This window comes from Ovis canadensis, chromosome 5 (assembly GCF_042477335.2).
Source record: "Ovis canadensis isolate MfBH-ARS-UI-01 breed Bighorn chromosome 5, ARS-UI_OviCan_v2, whole genome shotgun sequence".
NCBI classification, from domain to species: Eukaryota; Metazoa; Chordata; class Mammalia; order Artiodactyla; family Bovidae; genus Ovis; species Ovis canadensis.
Genome location: NC_091249.1, coordinates 16,160,814 through 16,176,593, shown reverse-complemented (window position 1 = coordinate 16,176,593; position 15,780 = coordinate 16,160,814). Strand labels below are relative to the sequence as shown.

Sequence of the window (15,780 nt, the reverse complement as noted above, 5' to 3'; positions counted from 1 at the left end):
TTCAGTATGCCAGCAAAGTTGGAAAACTTAGCAGTGGCCACAGGACTGGAAAAGGTCAGTTTTCACTCCGATAACAAAGAAAGGCAATATGAAAAAATGTTCAAACTACCACACAATTGCACTCATCTCACACGCTAGCAAAGTAATGCTCTAAATTTTCCAAGCCAGGTTTCAACAGTATGTGAACCTTGAGATGGTCAAGCTAGATTTAGAAAAGGCCAGAGGAACCAGAGGTCAAATTGTCAACATCTGTTGGATCATAGAAAAAGCAAGAGAATTCCAGAAAAACATCTACTACTGCTTTATTGACTACACCAAAACCTTTCACTGTATGGATCACAACAAACTGTGGAAAATTCTTACAGAGATGGGAATAGCAGACCACCTTACCTGTCTCCTGAGAAATCTGTATACAGGTCAAGTAGCAACAGTTTGAACTGGTCATGGAACAACAGACTGATTCCAAATAGGGAACGGAGTATGTCGCGGCTGTATATTGTCACCCTGTTTATTTAACTTATATGCAGAGTACATCATGAGAAATGCCGGGCTGGATGAAGCATAAGCTGGAATCAAAATTGCAGGGAGAAATATCAGTAACCTCAGATATGCAGATGATACCACCCTTATGGCAGAAAGTGAAGAGGAACTAAAAAGCCTCTTGATGAAAGTGAAAGAGGAGAGTGAAAAAGTTGGCTTAAAACTCAACATGCAGAAAACTAAGATCATGGCATCTGGTCCCACCACTTCATTGCAAATAGATGGAAAAGCAATGGAAACAGTGAGAGACTTTATTTTGTTGGGCTCCAAAATCACTGCAGATGGTGACTGCAGCCATGAAATTAAAAGATGCTTGCTCCTTGGAAGAGAATTTATGACCAACCTAGACAGCATATTAAAAAGCAGAGAAATTACTTTGCCGACAAAGGTCTGTCTAGTTAAAGCTATGGTTTTTCCAGTAGTCATGTATGGTTGTGAGACCTGGACTATAAAGAAAGCTGAGCACCGAAGAATTGATACTTTTGAACTATGGCACTGGAGAAGACTCTTGAGAGTTCCTTGGATTGCGAGGAGCTCCAACTAGTCAATCCTAAAGGAAATCAGTCCTGAATATTCATTGGAAGGACTGATGCTGAAGCTGAAACTCCAATACTTTGGCCATCTGATGCGAAGAACTGACTCACTTGAAAAGACTCTGATATTGGAAAAGATTGAAGGTGGGAGAAGGGGATGACAGAGGATGAGATGGTTGGATGGCATCACCGACTCAATGGACATGATTTTGAGCAAGCTCAGGGAGTTGGTGATGAACAGGGAAGCCTGGTGTGCTGCAGTCCATGGCGTCGCAGAGTCGGACAGGATTGAGCAAGTGAACTGAAAAAACTGGGTGTGTGTGTGTGTGTGTGTGTGTGTGTGTGTGTGTGTGTCTGCGCGCACGCATGCTTGCTAAGTTGCTTCAGATCTGTCCAACTCTGTGCAATGGAGTGTAGCCTGCCAGGCTACTCTGTCCATGGGATTCTGCAGGCAAGGATACTGAAGTGAGTTGCCATGCCTTCCTCCAGCCGATCTACTGGACCCAGGGATGAAACCAGGCCTCTTAGTCTCCTGCACTGGCAGGCTGGTTCTTTACTGCTGTCATGACCTGGGAAGCCAATGGTAGTTGCTACATTTACCAAATACAGTTTTTTTTCACCCTACCATTCAGCCTTTGGGTATCCAAACAAATGGACGACAGAAACCAGGACACATAAAGGTCTAAAAAAACCCACAGACCATTTCAATTTTCTGAGGTTCTCAGCATATTCAAAACTGAAAATATGCTCAAAGTGAATTACAAAACTTGCGGTGTGTTTGAAATCTTTCCATCGCACCATCTTTTTCTCTCAATATTGTCAGTGTGTCTCTGTGCCCTTTCTGTATAATTTTACTGAGGAAAACATCACAAATTGAAAATTGAAATAAACCTGCAGCGTAGTACTGTGGACTGTATTTGAGCTTGGGTAACAAGGTGGCCTCAGGCTGCTGGGCCTAGAGCAATGACACTGCAGGAACCGCGGCGCCTGCTTACACAGCGCAGTGCAGTCGACTTTAGGCCGGAGCGAGGGAGCCGTTGGCGCTGGGCACTCGCTGCATCGGGGGCAAGGCCCTTCCCGATGGTTCACCAGACTTCCCATCCCTCCTTGCCAGCTGACATCTGACCTCCAACGAAGGGAACGGAGTGCCAGACTCCGAGGCCCGGGTCTAGGCACAGAAGGTGTGGGAACCACAGACACAGAGCGAGATTCAACTCTTGGAAGCGCGCCCACTAAGGAACCAGCGCAACCGCGCGCGGGAACTCCTGAAGGGCTGGTCCCGCCACAGGGCGCGCGCGCCCGGGAGTATTCCTTTCCGCCCCAGCCCGCCCCCTTCCGTACCGCCCAACCAACGGCCACTTCCTGCCTCACTCCCAGCCAATCCCCACGCTCCACGAAGAATAGCCCTAGGGGGCGTAAGGGAAAGTCCTTAGAGCGATGGTCGCACTGACCAATTGAATTCAGAAGCTGGCGCGGGGGCGCTGGCCTTGGCGCTAGCTGTAGCTACTCAGGAGCGAGGGGCGGGCGCAGGGCCGGGCTTCGTGCTCTGGGGCTAGCTCGCGCGGCGGCAGCGGGAGTCAAGGCCTCTTGGTGCTGCGGCACGTGACGGTCGTGCGGCTTCAGCTGCTGCGCTGCCTCGGCGGCTGTGTTCTCTGCGGCGCGGGGCCGGTTGTGCGGGTGGGAGCAGGCGAGGGCGCCACCGGCCGTCCCGCTGAGGCTCGAGGTGAGACGGGAGGCCTGCTTGTGTTCGGGCCTGCGAGGACTCTTGGGGGCCTGGATGCGCGGCGCCGCCACCGGGGGCCTGGAGAGCCGGGCGTGGCCGGGGCCGTGGGGTCCGGCTGGGTTTCGAAAGCTCAGGCCCAGTCTGGCGCTCCGGCCGTGTGGTGTGAGGCCGGGACCTGGGCCGCTTGAGTTAGGGAGCCAGGCCCAGGCCGCGCCACCGGGGTCGGGAGGCGTGGCAGGTGCCTTAGAACCTCCTTTGACCTCTGAGAAAGCTAACTTCTCCTTCTGGCTTTGCTTCTAGGGCTTTCTTAAGCCTATTGCTGGCTACCTGTGAAGCTGGGAAGTGCCCGGAGTAACTGGGTAAAGGTCTGGAATAGGATCGGGCCTAGTCGATGTCCCTTGTAGTGGGGAAGAGTTGATAGTGGGCCGAGAGAGAATATTTAGCATTAGAGGTTCAGTATTTGAAAATTAAAATCACAGAATGAAGAGTGGAGTATGGAGAATGTGCTAGAACACGCAGGGGCTGGAAAACTTAGGCCCTGACATTTAATTATATCTCTTCATGGATGAGGAGTAAGTAATCTGGTTTGTAAATTCACAAAGACTGGCAGGAAAGCACCCGAAAGCTCTCTGGGCAAGTCATTTTATAGTGGAGGAAACTTGAGGCCCAGAGCTCTGAAATGATTGGCTCAAGGTCATGGGCTTAATTTTATGATCACGTTGGAGTTTTAGTTGAGGCAGTTTTGATGGTTAAGGCTAAGGCCCTGGTTCAGGTCGTTAATCTGTCGTTTGTTGCTATATGAACTTAGGCAGTTTACTTCTCTGTACCCCACTTCTCTCCAAATAATGGATATAAAATCTGATGGTGGTGGGGTTAGAACTAAAGTGAAGTGAAGTCACTCAGTCGTGTCCGACTCTTTGCCACCCCGGGGACTGTAGCCTGCTCAGGCTCCTCTGTTCATGGGATTCTCCAGGCAAGAATACTGGAGTGGGTTGCCATTTCCTTCTCCAGGGGATCTTCCCAACCCAGGGATTGAACCTGAGTCTCCTGCATTGCAGGCAGACGCTTTATCCTCTGAGCCACTAAACTGTGTATAAAAAAGGACAGGAGAGACTTTGACTACTTGATAGATGATTTAAATAAATTAAGGCCTGAGTGATGTTGGTCCCCTACATCAACATCCTCCTTTTTGAGTTGGTTAAGTTCTGGGACCTGAAGTCACCTTAATGGATACAGGAGGAAGAAACTGGACTTAGTGGATTAACTGCTGGGTATGACACAAGTGAATGCTGGCTGGAGGAAGTTAAACTGAGCTGAATATTAAAAGCTTGGGGGGACAAAGGTGAGCCACAGTTAGGTTTCTTTACCTCTGAGTTAGGAAATGGAACACTTTGCTTAGTTTTTTAAATAAGAATTAGTGGGCGGGAGGATTTGTTTTGTTTCGGGTTTTTTTTAAAAGGGAGGAACTGTATTGATCTTTTAAGATCATTCTGTATGTCAGTCTTTTAACAGCCATGTTTAAGTGCCATGAATAGAATCACTGCAGAGTTGTCCATTTGCTGTAGTAAGAGCAGAGGTAGAGAATTGTGTGGGAGTTCTGTGCAGCAGCCCAAGCAAACAAGTCAGGGAACTGGATTATGAGATGGCCAGGATGAACGGTGTATTGGAGTAAATGTGCGGCGCAGCAAGCGCATTTCCTGACCTGTCTGATAATGAGTGTCAGTAACTCCCTACCTGACTATCTTAACTCAACAGTTTCAACTAGCACATTATCTTCCAAGGACCTTGAGGGGTAAACGTTTTGACAGAGGTTGTTGCTGCAGTTTTGGCAATCATGCTCTTGCATCCTTTCAGTTACACAGTTCACTTTGCCCTGAGAGATAGCTTAAGGGGATGAAGTGAGAGTTGGTAAGCACAAATGCAGGCTGGAGCCTGAATTCCAGGCCCAGCGAGGTAACTAGCATAATGAACAACATTAGTTTCCATATCTTTAAAACGCAGTGCCCAGGATACCTTACCATTAGGGATCTTTTAGGAGAGACAGATAAGATGGTGAACAGGAAACTGCTTTGAATGGAGTAATGAACTATGCAAGTAGAATTGGCAGCTCATAACAACTCCTAGGAAATAATAACAGTGCCTGCACATAGTTACAACCTGTACAGCTCACTGTAGAACTTTGTCAGAGTGCTTTGTTAACTATAACAGTAGAACTTTGTCAGAAAAGTGCAGGCTGAGTGCTTTGTTAACTGTAACAGATGATTTTTAAATTAAGCTTAACTGTGAAAATTATTTGGAGAATTTAATTTTTTTAAGTAACTTAGAATCTTCAGTAATGTTTTGGGAATCCACGTTTTAAATCCACTTAGTTTATACAAAAAAGGAAAGTGCTATGGGAAGATACATTTTAATGTTCCTGTCAATGAAAAGCAAAATTCAGAACTGAACTAGGCAGTGTACATCTATTTTTTTAGTGGATGAGCATTTACAGTAAGGACCCCTTTGAGTTCTATGTACTTCCCTCCCACTATTAAGTGCTTTGATGTTTTGGCTAGATGTAATCCAGAGGAATGAAAAGTAGTAGTAAAATGGTTATCTGTGACTGGAGTCAAATTCCTTTTAAGTGGTTCCTTTTCAGTCTAAGACTTCAAGTTTCTTTCTTTTTTTTTTTTCCAAGTTTCTTATCGCTGTTAAAACTCAGTGTTTTAGGACCATCAAAGCTTAAATGGTGTCGCTGGGCAATATCTAGTAATAGTAGAAATCACTGATAATGTTGCACATTACTGTAAGCCTGGTACTAATATGAACACATTGCAAGCATTTTGTTTATATAGCTATCCCAAGACATACACAGTGTAAACGTATCCCAGTGTAAATGGCTCAGACGGTAAAGCGTCCACCTGCAATGCAGGAGACCCAAGTTCGATCCCTGGGTTGGGAAGATCCCCTGGAGAAGGAAATGGCAACCCACTCCAGTACTCTTGCCCAGAAAATTCCATGGACTGAGGAGCCTGCTAGGCTACAGTCCATGGGGTCACAAAGAGTTGGACATGACTGAGCGACCTTACTTTCACTTTAAAAAGTACACAGTGTTGTTATTTTAGATGAAGAAACTGAGGCCCTGAAGTTAGCAATTCACCCAATATGCAAAGTTATTAAGTAGAAGATTAGGGATTGTGACTTCTGAGTTGCTGCTCATTGTTGTGCAGGAACTAAGTTGTGTCTGCCTCTTGTGACATTGTGGGCTGTAGCCCGCCAGGCTCCTCTGTCCTTGGGATTTACCAGGCAAGAATACTAGAGTGGGTTGCCATGCCCTCTTCCAGGAAATCTTCCCAACCCAGCGATCAAACCGGCATCTCCTGCTTCGCCAGTGGATTCTTTACCACTGAGCCACATAAGCCCAGTCCTGCTCATTAACCGTGCTTTTAACTGTGACCTTGGACAGTTTAGCTTTAGTTTCCTCATGTGGCACATGGGATGATAGAACCTCCTGGGGATCTTATGAAGATTAAATTAGACAGTCTAAAGGTGTCTAAAATCAGTGAGACGTAACATTTTAAAAGGGTAGATAAATGGGTAGCCTGCATGAAGGAAAGACTGCTTCATTTTTTAATTACATTCAGCCTTTGAAAAAAATCACTTTGTAGAATTCCCTGGTGGGCCAGTGGTTAGGACTTGGATATTCCATTGCAGGGGGCACGAGTTCAGTCCCTGGTTGGGCAACTAACATCCAGCAAGCTGTGCAGCCAAAAGAAAAAAAAAAAAATCACTTTTTTTAAAAAAGTAACCAATTCTGCCAGGTAGGTCACTTCTGTTGTTTTTTCTGATTTCTCATGGATTAAAGGAATTAGAGGTGACATTTCCTAATTACTTTTAAGAGATAAAATTCCAAAAAGAAAAGCTTTAGAACTGAATGATTTCACTAGTGAATTCTACCAGATACTTAGGGAAGAAGTAATACCAATCCTTCACAAACTTTTCTAAAAAATAGAAGAAAGGAAAACACTTCTAACTCATCCTTTAAGGCCAATATTACCATGATATCAAAATGAAAGACTTCACAAGAAAACCATAGAACAGTGTCCCTTAAGCAAATAAATAAAAAGTCCTCAAAATGCTAGTAAATGGGATCCAGCAACATATAAAAAAGAATTAAACCACCACAGCCAAGTGGGATTTAACCCAAAAATGGAAGGTTGGTTTACCATACAATAAAGAGTGTAATATATTGCATTAATAGAGGACAAAAAACCTACCTGATTGTATCAGTTTGATAAAGTGCAACACCCTTTCAAGGCAGAAGCACTTAACAGACTAGGAATGTAAGGGAGCTTCGTTGGCCCTGTAAAGAGATATTCCTTTTGTGGGATTTGTTCCTTTCTAATTTCTCATGGATTAAAGGAAGTAGAAGTGAAATTTCCTAACTGCTTAAAAAAAATTATCTATTTGGCTGCCCTGGGTCTCGGTTGCTTATACCCAGCTGCCTGACCATCTGGGGCCACCTGCATTGGGAGCACAGAGTCTTAGCCATTGAACCACCAGGGAAGTCCCCCAACTACTTTTAAGAAACAAAGTCTTGAAAGGCCCAGAACCAAATGGATTCACTGGTGAATTCTGTCAAATACTTACGGAAGAATTAACACTAATCCCTCGCAAACTCTTCCAAAAATAGAAGAGAGGAGAATAGTTTCCAACACATTCTATGAGGCCAGTATTACCCTGATACCAAAACTAGACAAAGACTTTACAAGAAAGCCATAGGTCAATATCTTTATGAAAATAGATGCAAAATAGACTATCTTGAAAATATTAAAGTTTAATTTAAAAGTAATTTGAGACTCCATTTGTTTTAAAAATCTTTTTTTTTGAATGGCCCCTTAGGGAGCGTAAAGATACTGCCTATGAGAGGTGACAAATTTAATATTTCTTTAGTGTTTGCCAGTTCCTAAAAGTGCTCTAAATCAATTGTGATTTGTTGAAATTCAATGCAGAATGTGTATGTTTCTAATAGAATATTTTGTGTTCAGTTGAAGTCTCATGTATATTTTTCAGTATAGTAAAATAATAGTACTCTTTAGAATGTGTGCTGAGAACAGAGTTACCATTAACCAAAAATAAACTTAAATTTGGAGGAATTCATGAAATTGGTAGCAGAGCAGAAAATAAGAAAATCACAGATAAACAGGGATATTTCCCTGTCCAAATGCTACAGTTGTATATACACCATTGCAAGGAAGAGTTAAAGAAAAAAAAATCATAGAATATAATGAGAAGAAAGCTAGTTCTTCTTGTTACATAAAATCATTCAGCTTTGTTGAAATATGTAGGAGGTATAGGCCGTCTGGGAATTGAAGATGTGGTTGTACTAATTGTGTATCAAAAGAACAAACTATTTGTGTACTTATGAAGTACTGGACTCTGATAGACTGTATTGTTGTATTTTCACGGCAAGCCTTTGAGCTAGTAGTACTACTAGCTACATTTATAAAATAGGGAAGAAAGACTCCTGTAAGTTCAATGACCTAACCAAGGCCACAAAGAGGGTCAAGAAAGTCTTGAACCCAGATTTCTCTTGACATGACAGTTTACACCATCACATACACTGTACTGCCTTTTGCGTAAGGCCTTAATTTTCTGAATTGACAGTTTTAAAATAGAATATTTCCATTTCTAGAATTCAAGGTAAATTCACTCTTAAAAGTTAAAAAGTGAACTGAAATACTAAGAGTGACGAGGGTCTCTTGAAGAATCCTTCTGACTGAGATTTTGAGAACTGCTTTTTGCTCTGTCCTTGGAAAATTGAGACGCAAGTTGGAAATATTTATATTATTTATAAATGTATATTACATGTATATTTATATAATATTTATCATGTATATTTATATAATTTTGTTATGTATATTATTTATAAATGTATATACATGCATATACATATAAATGTATATGCATGTATTTTCTTGGCTTTGTGTACATTTGTCCATGTGACCCCAGTGGTAGAGATTCTCTGCCTTGGATATAGGCTGATTATTTGATATTTGATTATTAAAAGCAAAACAGTTATTAACTGGAAGGAAGGGGGCAAGATGTTCAGATTTCTAATCCAACTCACACTTCTGGGTCTTTGTCTGTACTTCTGTGCTTTGAAAGACTGGGTCGATTTAAAGCTGGTTTCTATACAACTTTGATCAAGTCTAACGAACCAGCCATGCTGATCCAGTAATACATTTTTTAAGAGAAGCTTTCAGGTTTGAAATAATTACAGATCTGCAAAAGTTGCAAAATAGTACAGAGAGATCTCTTGTACCCAATACCCAGCTTCCCCAAATAACAATATCTATAGTAAAATATCAGAACTAGGAAAAAATTGCGTTGGTATAATCTATAGACCATATTTGGATTTCTCCAGGTTTTACCTGCCCTTGGGTGTACATAGTTACGTACAGTTTTATCATGACACTAGTTGATACTTAAAATTATTGCTTTTGGTGTTTTTGATAGATAAAATATTCAGGCTGGAGTCTTAAGTAGTGCTAACAGATCTCTGCGTATTTTTTCCTAGTTAGATAAAAGGTTATGAGTTTATGTTATCCTCTTCCAACCCCCCTGAAACTTGATTGGTAGGACTAATGGTACAGAATATTCATGAACTCTGAAAACATGGGCAAATACATTTATGTTTCCAGACTTTAAGGACACCCTTTATTGATCCTGAAGGTCAGAGTTTTTTCGTTTTTAATATTTGATAACTAGTTGGTCCTCATGGAATAAAACACTATTAGCAAACATTCATTTAGTGTTTAATATGTGCCAAGTTTGCTGATGGGCATTAGACCTATTTTCTCCTTTAACCCTTTGTAATACAGAATTCTCACACTTCAGTCTTGAAACTGCCAGGAAACAGTCTTGAGCCCTGCCACCCAGTATTTATTGAAAGTCCATTTGAGGGAATTCCCTGGCAGTCTCATGGGTAGGCATTTTCACTGTTGGGGCCTGGGTTTGATTCCTGATGTCTCAAGCTATGTGGCATGGCCAAAGGGGGGGTGGGGTGGGGGAATCTAGCTGAAAAATATTTAATGAGTATTTGAAGGAAGTGCAGTCTGTTCACTTCTCTGAAACCTAGAAATTTTAAGTTTTATTTCCAGATCAAGTTCTGGATCAACAGAAATCAGAACTTGGCCTATATAGTCTTGGCCCTCATATTGTTGGTTTTATTGACTTCACTTTTGCTGTAGTTAAGGGATACCGTACGATAAAGCCACACAAAACTATATTTACGTACAACTTAAGGGTATTTTTAAGAAAAGTTCACTTTGGTAGACTCATAAATGTTAAAAGATTTTCTTATTTGTGGTTTTGATTTTTAATTGCTACTCTCCTGGAAGTCTGTAAGTAGTTTGTAATTTGGCCAAGACAGGAATTTAAATGGGCCCGCTGTGAGACAGTTTGTGGCACTAAGTAGTTTAGTCATGAATTAGACATCCAGCTAGCATTTGCACCCAAGCTCAAAAGGGCACTGCGGTAGAGTTTAAGGTAATAGCCTTGTGGTAATTAAGAAAAAAAATATAATAAAAATGGCTCTTAGGGGAAAATCAGGAAATGAAGTACTCCAAGAAAATGATGGCTTTCAAGCAGAAAGTATGAGAGAAACTGCTCTAATGGTATTCAGGAATATGAGAAATCTTGCACTGGAAGAGGTAATGTAGCTTAGTGAGCATGAACTGTGAAGAGGCTTAGAAAATGTTAATGTTTCTTTACTGCTGGAAAGTGTTAATTTGCTTTAAAGGCATATAATTTCTTCACTTTTATTCTTAAACATTTTAGATCTAGGAGTCATTGGCTCTGGGACTTTGGGGAAGTTGGGAGTGGCGGAAACGTGCTATATATTTTTTGAAAGCATTATTGCTTTGTTGTTGAGCTTCTTGTTACATATTTCCTGTTAATAATCTTAAAAATAGTGACAACTGAGAAATACGCTGTCTGCTTTGTTGTTTAGTTGCTAAGTCGTGTCCCACTCTTTGCGACCCCATGGACTGTGGCCCGCCTGGCTTCTCTGTCCTTGGGATTTCCTAGTCAAGAATACTGGGAGTGGGTTGCCGTTTCCTTCTCCAGGTTGGGATTTTCCCGACCCAGGGATTGAACCCATGTCTTCTGCATTGCAGGCAGATTCTTTACCACTGAGCTACCTGGGAAACCCTTACACTTTCTGCTTGGGAGTTTCTAAGTGTTAAGACACATGAAGAGTTCTGTTTATTTATTTTCCCAAAGTAATTAAGTAATTAGGCTGCAGTGGGTCTTTGTAGTGGCAGAGGGCGTAAAGGATCCAGGTCTCTAACCGGGGATCAGACCTGGCTCCCTGTGTTGGGAGCATGAACTCTCAGCCACTGGACCACCAGAGAAGTCCTTGAAGAGTTTTAAAGGCAGAAAAAAGCTGCTTCTTAGATGTCTTCTTGGACATTAATATATGTGAAAAATCATTTTGTTTCTAAGGCAAAAGTGGTATAAAATTATCAGGTGAAGTATTGGGAGACAGCAGACGTGGCCTCTGCTCCCCATTGTGACAACAACCGTTTTTGGCAAGTCAGTCTGTTGTACCTCAGTTTCTTCTCTGAAAAGAGATTTAGACTGGATTCCAATGGTATATATTTCAGCCCTGAAATTTTTTTTGGAGGGATAGGGGATAAATATTTTATGCATAATAGTGGAACATCTGGAGAAGGCAATGGCAACCCACACCAGTACTATTGCCTGGAAAATCCCATGGATGGAGGAGACTGGTGGGCTGCAGTCCATGAGGTCGCGAAGAGTCGGAAACTGAGCGACTTCACTTTCACTTTTCACTTTCACGCATTGGAGATGGAAATGGCAACCCACTTCAGTGTTCTCATCTGTAGAATCCCAGGGACGGGGGAGCCTGGTGGGCTGCCGTCTATGGGGTCGCACAGAGTCGGATGCGACTTAGCAGCAGCAGCAGCGGAACATCCCTTTTTTAAAAAATGAATTTTTTACAGAATCGTTTTAAATCTATAGAATCATTTCTACCATGATTAACAGTGTTAGTGTAGTACATTTATTATAATTAATGACCAGATCATGGTAATTACCGAAGCCCATATTTAGTTCAGATTTCCTTTGTTTTCACTTGCTGCTCATGTCCCATGGTACCGTATTACATTTAGTCATCTTGTCTCCTTAAACTGCTCTTGGCTGTGACAGTTGTTTAGATTTTCTTTGTTTTTGATGTTCTTGACATTTGAGGGCTACTGGTCAGGACAGCAGTCCCTGTGTTGGGATTTCGCTGATGTTTTTCTCATGATTAGAGGGAGTATGGATTTTGGGGAAGAAGACCACAGAGGTTAAAGTACTGTTGTTGTTTTTTTTTTCTTTTTTTAAAAAATATAAATTCATTTATTTTGAATGGAGGCTAATTACTTTACAATATTGAATTGGTTTTGCATGAATCTGCCACGGGTGTGCACGTGTTCCCCATCCTGAACCCCCTCCCTCCTCCCTCCCCATCCCATCCCTCCGGGTCATCCCAGTGCACCAGCCCGGGGCATCCTGTATCCTGCATCAACCTGGACTGGCGGTTCGTTTCTTACATGATATTATACATGTTTCAATGCCATTCTCCCAAATCATCCCACCCGCTCCTTTTCCCACAGAGTCCAAAAGACTGTTCTATACATCTGGGTCTCTTTTGCTGTCTCACATACAGGGTTATTGTTACCACCTTTCCAGATTCCATATATATGCGTTAGAATACTGTATTGGTGTTTTTCTTTCTGGCTTCCTTCACTCCTTATAATAGGCTCCAGTTTCATCCACCTCATTAGAAAGCGAAAGTGAAGTCGCTCAGTCGTGTCCGACTCTTTGCGACCCCATGGACTGTAACTTATCAGGCTCCTCTGTCCGTAGGATTTTCCAGGCAGTAGTACTGGAGTGGATTGCCATTTCCTTCTCCAGCGGATCTTCTTCAAATGTATTCTTTTTAATGGCTGAGTAATACTCCATTGTGTATATGTACCACAGCTTTCTTATCCATTCGAAAAACACTTCACGAATTTGCGTGTCGTCCTTCCGCAGGAGCCACGTTAATTTTCTCTGTATGTTCCAGTCTTACTAACATGCTGCCGAAGCGAGCGCTGAAGTACTGTTTTCACCCCGTTGTATCAAGGGCATGCTGACAGCATGACATCACTTTTGGTCTTTACCTTGAGCAGCTGGCTGAAGTAGTGTTTGCTGGGTTTCTCCACTGTAAATTCCAGCTTTTCCTGTTCTCATACAGGAAGGGGAGCACTGTGTGTAGCCCACTTGTAAGGGTAGGGAGTTATGTTTCTCCTCCTTGACAGTGGACTGTCTGTATCTGTTACTTGGAATATTTCTGCCTGGGAAGTTTGCCTCTTTTGTTTGATTAGTCTCATTTATTTATTCAGTAATGTAATGTGTAGATTCATGGGCATTTATTTTGTGCTTTAGAATATAATCTAATACGACTTATTTATTGCTTGTATTGTTCCAGCTTTGGCCATTGCTCGCTCTTTTGTTCCTTTGATGTAGCCCCCCATCGTTGTGGGTGTTTTTGTTTTGAACACTTCGTCACTTTCTGGCGGTACAAGATGTTCCAGGCTTGTCTTATATGTTTGCTGCCCTAATCCTAGAATCAGCCAAGGAACCCAGTTTCCTTTTTATTGGAGATGATATTGGAAACCAAAATCCTTGATACTAGGGTATTTATTGTATTGCTACTGAGGTGTAGTAGTTTCTTGTATGCCCTGTTAACTGATAGAGCAAGAAAATATATGTGTGTATACTAACTGGTTTATATGCACATATCTATAAATGTTTTGTATGTAATCCTCTGTATATTAAGGTAGACATGAGTTCATATTGTAGTCTCTTAACTCTCGCCCGTTACCATGTGGATTATCTTAGCCTCTTTGTCTTGCTTGTCCGTAAAATTTCCACGCTCAGCATTGAAACTGGCCCCTGCCATACACCATCCATTTACTTAATTTTCCTGATATATGTGTATAGCAGTATGCAGATGGTCACCCTGGATGCTCATGCGAGTCAGTTCAGCTTGAGCAGTACTTTTGCATAGTCTGGTTTTGCAGACTTCGCTGATTGCCAGAGCTACTTAGGGAAAAGTCTTTTCCCGCCAACTCTCTGAGTGAGGTTGCTTCATGTGTTTGTGATACAGTGGGGTGGTTTCGCCACATCCTGTGTGTATCCTTGGGTCACTCAACCTCTTAAATGATGGTTTATAATTTCCGTACATCAAGATCCATTCTTTGTGCTGTTTTATGGGATTTGAAAAATATGTAGTACCATCATCCATAACAACAACAGTATACAGAACAGTTTCTCTGCCTAGAATAGCCCCCTGTGCTTACCTATTCAACCCGACCGCTGCCTCTAAACCTCTGGTTTTTCTTTTTTTTCTTTTGCTATCTAGGGTTCGGCCTTCTTCAGAATGTGATCTAATTGGAATTACATAGCATTGGCCTTTTCAGACTCAGTTAGCCTTCTCTCAGCAGTATCCACTAAAGATTCAAGTCTCTTTTGGGCTTAATAGCTCTTTTTTTTTTTTTTTAATTAAAGTATAGTTTATAGTTTGTTTACAATGTTGTGATAATTTCTGCTGTACAGCAAAGTGATTCAGTTTAGGTAGCTCATCTTGTAATTTCTGAACAATATTTCATCGAATGGGTATACTACAGTTTGTTTACTCATTCCCCTACTGAAAAATGTTTTGGTTTCTTCAGGTTTTGAGTTATGGATAAAGCTGCTATAAGCATTTGTGTGACAGTTTTTGTCCAGTCGTAAGCCTTCAGATCTGTTGGGCAAGAACTTGGGAACATGATTGACAAATCATATAGTAAGTCTATGGTTAGCTTTGTAAGAAATTGCCAGAGTATGTTCCAGAGTGCCTGAAATTTTAGATTTTCACCAGCAGTGAAATGAGTTCCTGTTACTTCACATCCTTCCTAGTGTTTTGGATCTTAGGCATTCTAATAGGGGTATTGTAGTATCTCATTGTTTGCAGTTACCTAACGGCAGATGAAAGAGCTTCCCCAGTGGCTCAGCGGTAAAGAATCTGCCTGCAGTGCAGCAGCTACAGGAGACCTGGGTTCGATCCCTGAGTCAGGAAGAACTCCTGGGGAAGGGCATGGCAACCCACTCCAGTAGGAGAGTCCCATGGACAGAGGAGCCCAGTGGGCTACAGTCCATGGGGTTGCAAAGAGCTGGACACGACTGGAGCAGCTGAGCAGTGGCAGATGGTGTCTCATCTTTTCGTATGCCGTCTAAACGTCTTGTTTGGTGAGGTGTCTGTTTAGATGCTTTGCCCAGTTTGTAACTGGGTGGTTTTTCTTACTGGTTGCGTTTGTGTTCTTTGTACATTTTGGAATCCATTTCTTTATTAGATATTTATTTTGCAAATATTTTCTCCTAGCTTGATTTGTTTTTTAATTCTCAAGTTTCTTTCATAGAGTTAAAGTAAGTTCAACCAATTTTTTTCTTTTGTGTGTCTAGCTTTTGATGTATTGGGAAACTCTTTGTCAAACCCAAGATTGCTTACAATTTCTCCTGTGTTTTCTTATAGAAATCATAATAGTGCAACATCCTTTTTGATATGTGTGGGTAGGAGGACTGAAATGAGGGTGGGTTTTGTTACTTGGTAATATTGGGTTTTCATTAATGAAGTGGAGAATTAAGATCACCTTAAAATATATTGTTTTGGATTATTTCTAAGTGTGACCAAGTCTTTAACAAAATTTGGAATGTTTGGGCTGGCTTAATAGTGGCTCTTGAAACTAGACCTGTTCAGCGTTTTCTTGGGAGTACTGGCAAGTTGCTTTGGCAAATATTGAAGTAGCATGTGTAAAACTAGCAGTGGCTTAGGCTCGTAAACACACGGCTGTGAGAATTGACTTGCCATGGGTTGGCAATGGTGGTTCCTCCACGGCTTTAACAACCCTCTAG

General features: G+C 41.9%; 1 protein-coding gene and 1 pseudogene across 1 annotated transcript in view; one reads left to right on the top strand and one right to left on the bottom strand.

Annotated features, from left to right (window-relative positions):
- Nucleotides 1-2,481: 2,481 nt before the first annotated feature.
- Nucleotides 2,482-15,780, top strand: part of CANX (calnexin) — a 31,582-nt gene continuing 18,283 nt past the window's right edge. The window contains exon 1 of the mRNA XM_069590417.1: nt 2,482-2,796. The gene's annotated coding sequence lies outside the window, so the exon portion shown is untranslated. The remainder of the gene's footprint in view (nt 2,797-15,780) is intronic.
- On the bottom strand, nt 12,842-12,938 carry LOC138441895 (U6 spliceosomal RNA; annotated as a pseudogene).